This window comes from Triticum urartu, chromosome 6A (genome assembly GCF_056163025.1).
Source record: "Triticum urartu cultivar PI428250 chromosome 6A, HENAU_Tu73, whole genome shotgun sequence".
NCBI lineage: Eukaryota > Viridiplantae > Streptophyta > Magnoliopsida > Poales > Poaceae > Triticum > Triticum urartu.
The window spans coordinates 334801467-334818443 of NC_141878.1; positions in this window are offsets into that span (position 1 = coordinate 334801467).

Here is a 16977-nt window from a genome sequence, read left to right on the forward strand (position 1 = left end):
AACCAATAAGCTTCAAATCGGAAAAGCTTGGCCCGTGGGATTTTTGTCTCAATGCTTACGACACACGGAGTGTGGTTAGAGACTGGCTTGCATAGCGGTTTAACAATAGTGTTGGGATAAGCAAGCGTCCAGTGGATAGAGGAGAAGAACCAGTCAAGTTGTTCCAACAATGGATCCTGCTGCATATTGCTCCACGTATACAAACGACCTTTTAGCGGTAATTAAATTAGGTTTTGTTGACGGATTATATCATTGAAAGTACACATGTCATTGGGGTCACCACCAGGTTTGTTACGATTTTCCGGGCCACGAATGAAGTTGAAGTCACCAATGAGAAGGCAGTCATCATTTGAATGAATGTCCATGTCATATAGCCATTGAATAAAATCCACTCGGGCCGGACCAATACATGGTCCATAAACATTATAAAGAGACCATGATTGCCTTGAAAGTGTGCTGGTGAATTTGACACCCAAAACAAAGTCATTGGACACGACCACGTCACCAGAGAATACCGAGCTGTTCCACATAGTGAGGATGCCACCAGAGGCACCTCTGGAAGGAACATAAGCGAACTTATCAAATCTCTTAGGGCAACAAGTTTTAATAAACGCCATATCAACAAAGGGTTTTTTAGTTTCCTGAAGGCAAACTTTGGCGCACCCACTAACAGAGATAGCATTAGATAAGGCTAGCAGCTTTTTGTCTGAATTTAAACCGCGAATGTTCCAACAAAGTACATTCCAATTACGCAAAAGGGGCATACTAAAGAAACCAACAGGTTACTCCGAGGATGGGGCATTGCCATCCTCCATCCCTGCCTGATCATCAGGGACAACAGTAGCCAGCAGCGCCTTGTCAGTGATTTCAGCAGGAGGAACAACACAACAATTTATGCCAATTGCCTGCATAACATGAAGAGGTGTGGGCGGGGGGGACTTGGTCAGGAGGAGGCGCCGAGGAGGTTGAGGCAGCAGTAGGTATCTGACGAGGCTTAACCTTGGACACAGGAGCTAGAACACCAGAAATCTAGGGCACCCTGAAGCCATCATACCTTGTAGAACGAGTGCTGCGCCTAACTTTAGTCGTGACCACAGGAGCCTGAATCTTAGTGCGGCGTGCGTGAGCAGGAGATGGGCCGGGAGGCAGCACTTGGGCCAGGCCTAACTCATTGGCCTCGAAGGGTGAGGCCGGAGCAAGAGGCCCAACACTTAAACCATTAGTTGGCGCCAAAGAAATCTCCATCGGCAGGTCAGGAGTGTCGGCAAGGACAGCCACAGATTCAGCAGTAGTAACCAATTGGTCAGGGGATTCAGTCATAACAGAATGCATAACATATCGCTGCACATCAACAGGCAGAGAAAATTGGTGATCAAATTCAGTTGAGGGCTGAGAATGCTCCTCCGCAGCCAACTGAGATTTAGTGAGTTGAAACAAGGGATCAACATCTTCAGCAGTGGCAATACTTTCAGAAATAATCTCAGAGATCTGTACTGTAGATGATCTTAGGGCTACATTCAGAATTCTTGGGAAGAAACAAACTGACAGGGAAGTGTCAGCAGTTTCAACGTGGAAACCAGAAACAGGGGCAGCAGTTTGCAGAGCAAGCGGTGGCAGACCATAACCAGCACTCCACAGACCATAAGCAGCCACAACAGAAAAAATAGAGCTAGACAGCTAGGATGTAAAAGTGATGCGTGGAATTGTGCCATTAATCAGCACATTGGCGAGATCATTACCTTGCACAGAGATGCTAACATGGAAGGTTATCAGAAGAAACTGTCACATCGACAGCAATCATATCATGCCTAGGTGAAATTACCATCACAGTGTTGTCAGGACCACTAGGAACTTGGATTGATCCAGAAGAGCTGCCTGAAGAAGTAGAATCCCAAACAGAATTGAGACTATCTGAAACATTGTCTTCAGGTAAGATACCATCTTGAACACACAGTCCTTGAGCTGCAAGCCAGGCCTGGAAATTGACTAAAGCGGCAGGCATTGGGGGTAATGGGGGCTCCGGCCAAGCATCCCACTGAGCACCTTGAGGAGCATCCTGATGAGCAGCATTGTGAGGGCCATGATCATTGGCAACTCCATTTTGGATGAGCCAGTTTTGCAGCTGTTGCTGGTACAGTTGTTCGGCCGTGAGTCCTTCTCCAAACATGGGGTGTGGCACGCCACTAGCAGGCGGTGGATCTTCATCAGCAACTGGCACTTCAGGGTCGTGAACGTTCCAGTCTGCTCCCCGAAGAATGAAGATAGCAGCAGTCCAGTAGGCCCGATCTCCTCCCAACTGACGGAAGATGATGCTTTTGGGGATCAGACACAGATGGATCACCCTGTCTTTGATGAGCACAACATGGCGGTCGATGTTGGGGTTGTTCCATGAGACAAGGCGACCATAGTCATCAACAGAGCGTTGCAGATAAAAGTCAGTTTGATAGTCGTCAGGGAATCCAATATACATTAGCCAGACTGCTGGACCATAGGTGGTTTGGCGCATGTTCAACGCCGCATTATGGCGTACAAGGGAGATTACCAAATCCTCTTCATCAAGCTGGAATGTAGTATTGACCGCGGTATCTCTGATGAAGGAATTTGCAAAAGCGAACATACCAATACCAAGCGGATGGTCAGAAGCCTCGGTGGTGTACAGCCCCGATTCGTGCAGAAGACCTTCTATGGTTTCACGGAGTCCTTCCCAAGAAGCTGTTGTTGAGCGGCAGAATGGGGTTGACGGCCATGTCGGCCCGCACCTTGCGGTCCGCCGGGCCAGGCTCGATCGACCAGCCGGGCGGCAGAAAAGGGATTGGATTCACCGGGTAGTTTGCCATGGTGGAGTAGAGGGTGGAGGGCTCGGGGTGGGCGGCGAGGGCGGTGGTGGGTGGCAGAGCAGCTACAGTAGGGAGCTGGGCTTCATTGGGAAGCGAGGCGGGTGAGGAGGTGGAATGCGAGCGGTCTGGTGTGGCCGAGAGGGTTTTTGGTTTCCATTGCCAATGACGGGTCCACCGCCGCCGCCAGCAGGACTTGACCTGATGACCGTAAAAACCACAAAAGTTGCATCGGACGATTGAGATGGCTTGGTTCGGCAGACGGATTGGGGGGCAGGTTTGAGTGATTGCAGGGGGGTGTTGATTTGATGCCGATGCTGGTCAAACCCTGCTTGATTGTGCTGATTAGCATCCATAACCGGAGTAATGGAATGCAAGGGCCTCACTTTGGAAGGGCAGTTATGGCATTTATATCCAGGAGCGGAGCAGGAAAGGCAAATAAGACGAGCATGGCAAGACGGTCGGGTATGTCCCCATTGCAAACATTTACCACATAATTGACCCCAATTCTTGGCAATATCCGAAACTTCCACGGGAGAATATCCGGCACGCGACAAATCAACAATGTGAGAATCAGACAAAATCGGTGGCCAAGAGGAATGTGGCGGTGCATATCGGAGGGCAGAAGTAAGGAAGCTTTGCGGCAATAGAGGATAATTCTTGATATTTGAAAATCAGAAACCGCCAATCACAATAGAATGCTCAGAAATATCTGGAATGTCCGAGGCACATTGATTGCCCTCATTAATGCAGACCGAGAAAATCTCCTTCCATGTCGGCTCGATCATGCACGATGGCAAAGAGGAAGAACATGAAGCTTTCGTGCTATTCTTGTCATGAAAATTCATGGATGCCAAAGGGACAAGATCAAACTTACTTAGCGTTCGAACAGAAGAAGGATTGATCGACGTGTCTTGAAAAACCGGTTGGTTATAGCGGATGGCCACAGGGCTGCGGGCCGCAATGGGTTCTAGATGCTCATCAGCATGCCATTGATTATCAAAACGAGTGCATCCATTGAAGTGACCATTGAATAGATGACAGTGGCATATAAAATCCGGCCAAATGCGATCTCTGAGCCCATGAATGAAATGACCCACTTTGTTACCAGCCACAGAGAAGCGAAAGGATCGGTCACTTAGCTTAACCACCTTGAATCCCTTAGGATGCCCACCAATAAAACATTGCAAAGCCACACTAACTGAATCTTCCGAAAGAGGAAAAGAGGCCGAAGAGAAGGAGACGACCAAGAAAAATTCCTTGGTGCTGCGAGAGGGAGAAAAGTGAACCGTTTCTCCAAATCGTCGACGTACCTGATCGGCAATTGCAAGTCCAGGGTTGAAATCCCAATGCAATAGGCCTTCCATGGTGAGGTTCCTTGATTAGAGCCATGGTAGGGTGGGAGCAGGTGGGAAGAGGGGAGAGAGGAGAGGGAGAGCCATCCGTTAGTCAACTCGCAAGTCACTGAGTCGATCAAACGTGAGCTGAACATTCTCATTGTCGTTTCTCTTGAAGCGGTTGAAGAGGTTGCGAAGGAAACTGATTCTTTGATCTCTATGGGTTGAGACGCCTTTGTTGACCTTGGAGAGCCAGTCCCAGACTAGCTTGGATGTTTCCAGAGCACTCACACGGCCATACTGTCCTTTGGTCAGATGACCACAGATGATGTTCTTGGCAGTGTAATCCAGTTGAACGAACTTCTTGACATCAGCAGCGGTGACACCTTCACCAGCCTTGGGGACGCCATTCTTGACGACATACCAGAGGTCGACATCAATGGCTTCTAGATGCATGCGCATCTTATTCTTCCAGTAGGGATATTCAGTTCCATCGAAGACTAGGCACGCAGCGGATACTTTGATTATCCCTGCAGTCGACATAGCTAAAACTCCAGGTGGTTAAATCGAATTACACAGAACAAGGGAGTACCTTGCTCTGATACCAATTGAAAGTGCTAGTGATCGACTAGAGGGGGGTTGAATAGGCCATTTTTATGAAAGTCTTCAAAACATGGAAGTTTCGAAGACAAACGATAGAAATAAACCTATTACCATGCAGCGGAAGGTAGACTACACTAAGCAAGCCATAGTCAAGTATTCAGTGAAATGAAAGCACAAAGACTAATAGTAGCTAGTGAAAGTGTGTTATATAGACTAGAGGGGGGGTGAATAGGCGATTTTTATGAAAGTCTTCAATACATGGAAGTTTCGAAGACAAATGATAGAAATGAACCTATTACCATGCAGCGGAAGGTAGACTACACTAGGCAGACCATAGTCAAGTATTCAATGAAGTGAAACCACAATGACTAATAGCAGCTAGGCAGTAAGGATCAGGTACACAGTGAAGACAAATAGATAATGCAAATAGGCACTGACTTCACAAGAGCCAACTGTAAATAAAGAGATGGGAAGGATAGAACCAGTGTGCGTGATGAAGACAAAGGTTTGGTAGACCAGTTCCAACTGCGGTCATAGTTGTATGTCTGGTTGGGGCGGATAGGTATTTAAACCTGAGGACACTCAATCCCGGACACTTAGTCCTGAACACGCAGCTCAGGACACTTAGTCCTCACCGTATTCCCCTTGAGCCAAGGTCACACAGACCTCGCCCAATCACTCTAGGAAGTCTTCAAGGTAGACTTCCAAACCTTCACAGACTTCGTTCACCGACGATCCACAATGACTCTTGGATGCTCAGAACGCGACGCCTAACCGGCTGGAGGATTCACAGTCCTCAAGTGTAATAAGTCTTCAGATCACACAGACAAGAAGACTTAAGTGATGCCTAACACTATTTGGCTCTGGGTGGTTAGGGCTTTATCCTCTCAAGGAATTCTCTCTCAAAGGCTTCGAGGTGGGTTGCTCTCAAACGACAAAAGCCGTACTTTAACTCTGAGCAGCCAACCGTTTACGGTTGTAGGGGGTGGGCTATTTATAGCCACTAGGCAACCCGACCTGATTTGTCCAAAATGACCCTGGGTCACTAAGGAACTGACACGTGTTCCAACGGTCAGATTTCAAACACACACGGCAACTTTACTTGGGCTACAGGCAAAGCTGACTTGTCCAACTCTGAACAAGATTCGCTCTCATAGTCTTCACTCGAAGACATAGGATTTTGGTTAAGCATCACTTCAGCCATTCTGACTGGCTCTCTTGGACCCCACTTAACAGTACGGTGGTTCCTACGACTCAACAAAGAAGAAAAAGAACTACGAAAGATCTAAGTCTTCGCGCTGCATAGTCTTCATGCGATGTCTTCTCTTGTCATAGTCTTCAATGTGAATGTCTTCACATACCAGCTCTGACTTCAATGTCTTCATACATTTTTAGGGGTCATCTCTGGTAGGAAAACCGAATCAATGAGGGACTTCTACCTGTGTTATCCTGCAATTCTCACAAACACATTAGTCCCTCAACTAGGTTTGTCGTCAATACTCCAAAACAAACTAGGGGTGGCACTAGATGCACTTACAATCTCCCCCTTTTTGGTGATTGATGACAAACTAGTTGAAGTTTTCAATGGGGAATATAATATGTGAAATTGTAAAGGATAAGGAATTGTCTTCATAAGTTGCAAGGGCTCCCCCTGAAGATGTGCATATAAGTAATTTGCTTTTGGAATGCAAATGCACATGGCAGGTTGTACTTGTGGAGATCCTCTTCAACTTATGATGACAATTAATCATGCATGAAAAGTGTGTGAAGATAATGACATGCATAATGAAAAATGGACGTCTGCAAGATGATCTAAGTGCGGAATTTATCGTCGCACATGCGGAATTTATCATCGCATCACAAAATAGCAAATAAGTAGCAGACGACCATCGAGTTTAAGTGTTACAACTCAAAGAACCAAATGTATCAAACCGAGAGTTGTAAACACTAGGCAAAACATAAAATAACCGCCCATATGGACTCGCTTGAAGACTATCAAACTCATATGCTTCTCCCCCTTTTGTCAGTAAGGACCAAAAAGGTTTGAAGACATAGAGCATCTACTCGTTCCCATGAGGAGTAGACAAAGCAGCAAGGTCGTCGGTGGTGTTCGGAGGTGCAGAAGAACTCGGAGCAGTGTCGATGCGTCCAGAAGTAGGGGGCGGTGAAGTGGCATCATCTTCGTCCTCGATCACTCTGGCATTCACAGTTGCCGCAGAGGAAGAGAACTCAGAGTCTTTAAAATACGGAGTTCGCCGCAGCACAGTCCTTCTTGGAGGTGTGGAGTCAAACTTGAAACGTTCAGAGAAGCCATCCTCTTGAAGATCATCCTCGGAACACATAAGCGTCAGCCCTTTCCATGTACGCCGACAGGTTTCATGGGCAACAAAGGCATTCTTGGTGGCAAGATTTCGAATGCGGTTGACATCCACCAAGAGGCTTTGCATTTGGCGCTTCAGCCAGTCATGATGCCTATCTTGTTTCTGATGAAGATCTACTAGAACCTCTCGGTCATTGAGAACACGAGATCGCTTCTTGGGCCGTTGGGCAATGGTGCTTTCAGTTGCTTCAGTGAGGGCATGATGAGGTGCACGTGTAGTACTAGCCAGAGGATAAACACGAGTGACTGCTTCAACTCCTTCAATGTTCTGAGAGAAACTTTGATGCTTAGCATTCTGAAGACTAAGAGGCTCCTTGGCAGGCTCTGGATAAATGGCTTCAACGGACATATCCACGTCAGGCAGAAAGAGCCGATGATTGCGAGCAGATGGCTGATATGAGATAGCTGAGTGGAGTTTAATCAGCTGCACTATCCATGGAGCGTAGAACTTCAAGCCAAAAAGATCAGATCCTGATGCAGCAAGTTGGCGGATGAAGAAGTCTTGTGCGTTGAAGCATTTGCCGTGAAGAATATAGAAGACCAAAGTCTTCATTGCACCTTCTAGCTTTGCATGTGGAGAATGTCCTTTGATGGGCCAGAGAGTTCGCCGTATAATGTGATAGATAGTCCGTGGCAGATACTCAAGGTCTTCAACAAAGAACTCCTTAGGATATGCAGCATCTGGAGGCAAAGGCTTCATCATACTGAGCATCTGACTCATGTTCGGTTCAGGCTTCTGAAAGATGCTCTCCATAGCTTCACTGTGAAGCTGACAGCCAGGTTCATAGAGATCTCCAGGAGTGGGCAGACTAGTGAGCTCAATGATATCAAAGGCTTTGGCTTCGTGATGAACATTTCCAGTCATCCACTCAAGGACCCAAGTCTTCGGATCTCTGTTGTAGCCTCGTATGTGAAGAGTGGCATAAAATTGGAGCAGCAACTCTTCGTTCCAGTGCTCTTGGTCAGTGACGAAGGGCAACAATCCAGCCTCTTTGAAGCAATCCAGAGCTTCTTCCAAGCAGGGCAGACCAATTATTGCTTTGGTGTCAAGACGCATATGAGGAAAGATGCGACCTTGATTGTACAGAATGCCTGAGTAATAACTTTGCTGCGGATAGCTCCAGAACCGATCAAAAGATATTCTTTCCCTTGAGTAGGGGTTCTTGGAGCTATTGAAGAAGGTGTTGTCTGCTTTGAAGCCGTTGACATTAAAGGATCCAGGTGCTGATGCAGGACCTAGAAACCTGGGCAATCTTGGCATTGGCTTCTGTACCAGAGGTCTATGCTCAACATGATAATCAAACTTAGGACCAGCAGCAGGTGCAGGAACAGGAGCAGTGGCAGAGGTGTTGGGCTGCACAGCAGAGGCTTCAGGAGCAGTTGCATCAATGGCTTCATTGACTTCTGGCATTGGTGCAGGCTCTACATTTGCTTCAGCCATGACAACGTCATTGGCTTCATTTGTGTTGGTGGTGGCAGCCTCAAGATTTTCTACCTCCACTTGATGAGCTGGAGGGTCGAGCACAGACTCGTTCTCCTCGAGAACAGCTTCTTCAGTAGTTGGGGAGTAGGGACATGTTCTTCTTCTTGGGTGTCGTCGGATGATGCAGCCGGAATGTCTTCAGCAGCTTTAGCCTCAGACTCGGAGACATTCACAGTAGGAGTGGCATCTGGAAACACTTAACGTGCAACAGATTGGTGGGGCACTTCTCCTTCTGGAATGCTCGAAAGAGGGACTTGAGACCTTCATCCTTTGCGAAGCCTGCGTAACGCTGGCGACGCCTCTGGAGACGGAGTTGGCTGGGCCTCAAAGTCATCTTCTTCTTCTTGCCGGGGTGGTGTGACTTGTTGTTGTGGGTGATCAGCCCATGATGCATCCTGAGCAATTGGCGTTAGAGGACGACCAATGCTGATGAGTTCGCTGTGCGTAAGCACAGGCGATGATACCTGTTGGTGCTCGATCTGAGGAAGAACTACATCATATTCAACATTGTCATGGTGACCAATGTCTTCAGTAGCGGTGGGATCAACTGCTGGAATGTCTTCAGTTGTATGAGCCTCTGTGGAAGCAGGCTCATGGACAATCAGTTGGCGCTCTTGGTGTGTAGATGCAGGGCGAACAGTTGAGATAGGTTCAACAACTAAGGGCTCTGTGGGAGTACCCCGTTCCTTCTTGGTCTTCCGCTTCTTCTTGGAGGGAGCAGCATCAGAGGCTTCAGGATGTTTCCTCTTTCTGGCTTCAGCCTCAGTAGTCCTCGTCTTCTTCAGTTCTGAAGCGGTTGACCTGGCCTTTGGCTTCGAGCCAGTTATGCTGGCTGGGAAGACAATGGGATGTGCTTCCTGCCTTGGTGCGTCGGGTTCGGCCACAGCGGGCTTCTTCTTCTTCTTCTTTGCAGCCATCCTGGGGTCGATGCCAGGACGACCAAGGGCCTTGCGCTTCTCAGCCTCATTGTAGGCTTGCACACACTTGTCAGCCAGGCTCTTCATGCGCTCACGAGAACCTTGAGCTTCTTCACGCTTCTTGAGAAAGGCTTCTTTGAGCTCGTGCAGCATGATCTTGAAGTTCCTGACCTCTTGCACGCTGAGCTTGGCCATATGCTTCTTAAACTGAGCTTTCTCAAAGTTGATCTTTTGCTTCAGTTCAACGATGCGCTGGGCTATAGCTAGCTCTGAAGCAATGGCGCCATGGAAGGCAACACTGAGGCCAATCGGAAGTTGCAGATCTTCAAAGCTGAGGTTGGGCGTGTCAAACCACTCATCAATTAAGTTATGGATGATTGCCACGTCAAAGAGAGGCAAATCATTGAAGATTTTTGCTTCTTCTTTGCTCTTGATTAGTTGCTCAAGAGCGTCATCTGCAAGATCTTCATCGCTGGACAGATCAATGGCGTCGTTGCGCAGAATAGCAGCAGCAGTCAGTTCTTGGCTGGTCTGTTGCAGAGGCATCTTGACATTCGAAGGCTTGGAGATGCGTGACAAATCTTCAGACTGCACAGTGTCTTCAGGAGGTGCAGTAGCCAGTGGCTTCACCCGTGATATTTTTGGTGCTGAGGCAGGCTTTGAAGCTTTAGGCTGCTTCAGTTTCTTTGGCTTCGGCGGTGCAGGCGCTTCATCAGATTCAGCGTCATCTGCAGGCTCATCCACGGCTGTCCCTTGAACCATGATATGAGTGATAAGACCTTCCAGGTTGTAGAAGGGCCCAACAAGATTGGGTTCAGCTTCGCGGGTGCCATCGGCACGGGGAGCAGAGGGACCAGGGTTGAAGTCTAGTCCCAATGACTTCTTGTTCTGCTTTGCCGAATTCTGGGCAAAATGGAAGTTGCGCTTGAACAGATTGTCGTCACGACACCATAGCAATGACGATGGGTCAGCATCCGCAGGCTGTGGTCCACGGACCATGTAGGGATAGAAGCCTTGTTCAATGGCTTCATCTCTAGACCTGGGTTGAAGATTTCTGTATAGGATGTCTCCCCATGGTCGCTTGATGGCATTCTTCTCAGCATATTCCTTGGTCACAAACCTGTACTTGAACCAGTGTTCTGCCCAATATCGTCGAATCCATTGGATTCGTGTCTTGAGCTGATTGTAATCCTCTTCTGGATCTGTCTTGTACAGCTCTGAGAGGTCATCGGGCAGATCTCTTGATGTTTCACCTCGACGCTTTCTGCCACCCTTCCTTGCTGATTTTTCTGAAGCCATGAACTTTAAACTGAATGGGTTCAATACGTTCAAAGGCTTCAACAACTTTCGCTTGCTGGACAAACAGGAACTGGCTTCGGGAGAATTTATATGATGCTGTAAGAATTCTGCAAATGAATGCAGACTATGAGAACCAAGGGATTCTCCCACGGACATGTACCTGTGACAGCATTAAGGTGCGAGGGAAGGGGAAGAGGTCATATGCATTCTCAGAAGATTTTGAAGATAAATCAGTTTAGAAGACATTGACCTCATCGTGCGAAGACATTCACTCATAGATAAGGAGTTGGTTCCAGATTTGTATGAATCAACGGATTAGTACAAGTGAGGAATATAACTACTTTGTGAAGCATAAGTGAACATACTAGGCATATTATGAGATGCAGTATGAAATAGATCCAACTTGTGTGAACAGAAACTACTTGTGGTAGAAAGTGACGAATCTATAGGATTAAAGGGGCCGTAAAAAGGAAGTTTTATTTACCACACGAAGAACTGCTAGACGAAGTGGAAGAGGAGGCCGAGCAGTTCGATCGTCCGTGCCCTAACATGGCGACGGAGGACACCTATGGCGGCGGCGGAGAAGACGATGTCTGCAGCCAGCGTGAACACGGCGTCGGAGAAGTCGCGGCAGCTAAGCGCTTCATCATCGGCGTCGTCGAGGTCTAGCGGTGGCGCTAGGGTTTGAGCGAGAGTGGAAGAAAGGATAATGACTGTGTTGAGGCGTGTATTTATAGGGACAGGGACGACACAGTGTTATTACACAGGTGCCCCTGGCGGTTCACATCTGAAGGACACGTGGCCATCATGCAACATATCGGAGGTTGTTCCATGTTCCCACGCACGCCTGGATTGTCGGGTGGTCATTCCTTCTTCTCCGGGATTCATGTGAAGGAATTAGCATTGAAAACGGACTTAATGTTTGTCTCTGTATCTTGTGCTGACAAGGACGCAGAGAAGACATTCGACAGTTTCAAGTGAATGCATATGATTTGGAGAGATAGAGTTTGAGATAGAAAGCATAGAGAGGTTAGGGTCCGATCACATTCACTTAGTTCAAAAGATTCAACAAGAAGACATAGCTATAAGTGAATGCTGTAGAGGACAGAACACTAGTATATATATATGTATATATATATGTGAAAAAGACAATCAAACCAACATAGTGAAGATAATCATGAGGGCAAGTTGAGAATGAAGACAAACAAAATGTGAAGACATAGAAAATGTAACGCCATGGGTAAAACACTTCAAACAGAAGAATTTGGTGGTGGCGTTACCCACCGTATAGGAAGTATTAGACCCAGACACGACGCACAATTATCGTGGCGCTCCGAAGTCAAATTCCACATTAATGTATTCACACTTAGAATGTATGTCTTCATTGATTGAAGATATACTTTACTTCGTGTGTTGCACATCTAAGTCATCAATATGCACAAGTGTTAGGATGTGTGCCTGATCACAGGACATTTGAGGATTCCAAGATATTTAGCTCACACCGTAACTTGCAAAATCTCTTCTCATCCAAGGGCTTGGTGAAGATATCTTCCAATTGCTCTTCAGTGTTGACGTGTATGATATCAATATCTTCCTTCACAACATGATCTCTGAGAAAGTGATGACGAATTTCAATGTGCTTTGTCTTCGAGTGCTGAACTGGGTTGTTGGCAATCTTGATGGCGCTTTCATTGTCGCAGTAGAGTGGCACTTGCTTCAAATGAATGCCAAAGTCTTTCAGTGTTTGCTTCATCCACAGAAGCTGAGCGCAGCAAGATCCAGCAGCAATGTATTCAGATTCAGCAATGGAGAGAGATACACAGTTCTGCTTCTTTGAAGACCAACATACAAGTGATCGTCCCAGAAAGTGACATGTGCCTGATGTAGACTTGCGATCCACCTTGTCACCAGCATAATCAGCATCCGAGAATCCAACCAGATCAAACTCTGAGCCCTTTGGATACCATAATCCTAGAGTTGGGGTGTAAGCCAAATATCGAAGAATTCGCTTCACAGCTAAGTGATGTGATTCCTTTGGTGCCGCTTGGAATCGAGCACACATGCAAACACTAAGCATAATATTTGGCCTAGATGCACATAGATAAAGTAAAGAACAAATCATGGAGCGGTATACCTTTTGATCGAACTCTTTACCATTGTCGTCGGGACCCAGATGATGTTTGGCTGGCATTGGCGTCGTGAAGCCTTTGCAGTCTTGCATACCAAACTTCTTCAGGCAATATTTGAGATACTTCTCTTGAGATATAAAGATGTCGTTGCGTTGCTGACGTATTTGAAGACCAAGGAAGAACTTCAGCTTACCCATCATGGACATCTGATATTGCTCTTGCATCATATATCCAAACTCTTTACTATATTTCTGATTGGTGTAGCCGAAGATAATGTCATCCACATATATTTGGCACACAAACAGTTCACCATCATATGTCTTCGTGAAGAGAGTGGGGTCGAGGGAACCAGATTTGAAGCCTTTTCTCTTCAGGAAGTCTTTGAATGTGTCATACCAAGCCCGAGGGGCTTGTTTGAGGCCATACAGTGCCTTGTTGAGCTTGTACACCATGTCAGGATGTTTTGGATCTTCAAAGCCAGGCGGTTGTGCAACATATACTTCTTCTTCAATCTTGCCATTGAGAAAAGCGCCCTTCACATCCATTTGATATAGAAGTATGTTATGATGATTTGCATAGGCCAGCAGTATGCGTATGGCTACAAGTCTAGCCATAGGAGCAAATGTTTCATCGAAGTCAATCCCTTCAACTTGAGTGTATCCTTGAGCAACGAGACGAGCTTTGTTTCTGACAACTTGACAATGCTCATCTTGCTTGTTGCGATATATCCATTTGGTGCCTATTATATTGTGCTTCCGAGGATCAGGACGCTTAACCAGTTCCCATACATTATTCAGCTCAAACTGTTGATGCTCTTCTTGCATAGCTTGAATCCATTCAGGTTCCATGAAGGCTTCTTCAACTTTCTTGGGTTCAGTTATTGAGACTAATGCGAAGTGCCCACAGAAATTTGCTAGCTGTGTTGCCCTTGAACGAGTGAGTGGACCTGGTGCATTGATGCTATCAATTATTCTCTCAATCTGCACTTCATTTGCAACACGAGGATGTACAGGACGAAGATTTTGCTCTTGCTGATCATTGTCATTGTTAGAGGGATTGTCTTCAGGCTGAGCATTGTCTTCAGGTTGATCAGGTGCGGAGATGATAAGTTCCTCTTTAGGTTGAGCTTCAGACGGTATGATTTCTCCAATTCCCATAAGTTTGATTGATTCACTGGATGGAACTTCATCTAGCACATTTGGCAGGTGCTCTCTTTGTGAGCCGTTAGTCTCATCGAACCGCACATCCACTGTTTCAACCACTTTATAATGAAAGAGATTGAAGACTCTGTAGGAGTGCGAATCCTTTCCATATCCAAGAATAAAACCCTCATGTGCTTTTGGTGCAAATTTTGAAGTGTGATGTGGATCCTTGATCCAGCACCTGGCGCCAAATACTCTGAAGTAACTGACATTTGGCTTCTTGCCAGTAAGGAGCTCATAGGATGTCTTGTTCAGAAGCTTGTGAAGATAAACACGGTTGATGATATGGCATGCAGTGTCAATGGCTTCAGGCCAGAATTTTCTTGGAGTCTTGTATTCATCAAGCATCGTCCGAGCCATCTCAATAAGTGTTTTGTTCTTGCGTTCGACGACGCCATTCTGCTGTGGCGTGTATGGAGCTGAGAATTCATCTGTTATGCCCAAAGTATCAAGATATGTATCTAGGCCAGTGTTCTTGAATTCAGTGCCATTGTCACTTCTGATGTGCTTTATCTTGGCGCCATAGTTGTTCATTGCTCGATTGGTGAAGCGTCTGAAGACATCCTGCACTTCAGTCTTGTAAAGGATTATATGCACCCAAGTATATCTTGAATAATCATCAACAATGACAAAGCCATAGAGACAAGCAGTAGTAGTAAGAGTTGAGTAATGAGTGGGACCGAAGAGATCCATGTGTAGCAGTTCGAAGGGTTGAGTCGTTGTCATGATTGTCTTCGAGGGATGCTTGGCCCTCGTCATCTTTCCTGCTTCACAGGCACCGCATAAGTGATCCTTATTGAACTTGACGCCCTTTATGCCTATGACATGCTTCTTCCTTGCAAGGGTGTGGAGGTTCCTCATGCCAGCATGCCCTAGCCTTCGATGCCAGAGCCAACATTCAGAAGCTTTTGCTAGAAGACATACTGCAAGTTGTGGTCCTGCTGAGAAATCTACCACGTACAAATCATCTTTCCGATACCATTCAAACACTAGAGACTTGTCAGATTCCATTAGTACAAGGCAACGATATTTTCCAAACATCACAATCATCTTTAAATCACAAAGCATTGAGATAGACATTAAGTTCAAACCAAGGGATTCAACAAGCATGACTTTATCCATGTGTTGATCCTTTGAGATTGCAACTCTACCTAGACCCAATACCTTGCTTTTACCAGTGTCAGCAAATGTGATGTGACTTTTGTCAGATGGATGTAAAGTTGAGTCCATGAGAAGGCTTCGCTTGCCAGTCATGTGATTTGTACACCCACTATCAATAATCAATTCTGAAGCAGCTGGTGTCGTACCCTACAGTGCAGTTAGGGGGATAGGCTTCACGAAGAGAATTGTGAAGCAAAAACATTTGACGAACCAGTGGATTATTAAAGCTTAGATCGAGATTAGGACTGATAGGGCAAGTTGCAAGCGATTCAGAAACAAAGTACATAGTAAGACCATTTGGGCATTTGATCTTGCGCCCTACAAGATGTTTAAGGTCCCCAGCAATAGTGTCAGACGATTTTGGTTTTCGGCTGGAGACCTTTCCCTGCAAAAGAGAGTTAAGCTTTCTTAGCCACCCACATCTTCAGGGGTGGTTTCGAAGCAATAAGTCTAAGTGCAGCATCTGAGAACTTTGGCTTTGGAGCCCTAGCAAAAAGTCTTACAGGTGGACAATAGTACTGAGAAGAATAAGCAGAATAGTTCTTGGTCTTATGAACACGGCGGTTTGATGGACCGCGCTCGTATTCATAGGCCTGAGTATGGCTTCCCTACAAAACATTTGCGTTAGTGTGACTCAGGTGAGTCCTCTGTCTATATGAAGCCTTTGGACCGTATGAAGCCTGTGGTCTGGGGTTTGTCTTCTTCACCTGTGGTGTCATGATGACATTCACAGGAAGATTCTCCAAACACCTTTTCGGCACCCAGATCTTCTTCATAGGCGGTCCATTCCTGCAGTTAGTACCAATGTACCTGGCAAACACTTCACTATTCTGATTCTTAAACAGTTTATAGTTTGCATCAAAGGATTCATCAATAACAATGGGATTAGCACAAGTGAAGCCAGATAGGGTGGATGGATCCGCTGAAGGTTCCTTTGCAGCAACCCATGTGGTTTTCGGGTACTCCTCAGGTTTCCAGTAAGAGCCATCGGCATTCATTTTCCTTTCGAACCCGACACCCTCTTTCCTAGAGTTTCGGTTCAGGATCTTCCTTTTGAGGACATCACATAGTGTCTGATGCCCTTCGAGACTTTTGTACATCCCTGTTTCAAGCAGTGTCTTCAACCTAGCATTCTCATCAGCAATAGCAGTGGTGTCCTCAGCAGAGGGGTTAGTTACCACATCAACAGTTGAAGATATTGCAACAGTAGCAGCAGTAGAACATTTAGCAACAGAAGTAGAGTTATCACGCTCAAGGAATTTAATACATGGTGGTTCAAATCCTTCCTGAGCGGGACTGATCTGTTCAGCACGAGGTGACTCGTTTTCCGTTTGAAGATCTTCATGAGTCGTTCTCAATTTCTCGGGTTCTTGCTTCCTTTGAAGATAATCATAGGAAAGCTTTTCGTGAGTTGTTGAGAGCGTTTCATGACGACTTTCAAGTTCCTCATACTTAACATGAAGATTTTTTATGTCTTCAATTAAGGACTGAGATCGAGTCATTTCAGCGTCCAACAGGTCATCGCTTTTGTCTAACAGTTTTTGAATATGTTCCATCGCTTTTTGTTGTTTAGTGACAAGGGAAGCAAGTTTTGCATAGCTGGGTCCAAATTCATCACCAGATTCATCATCA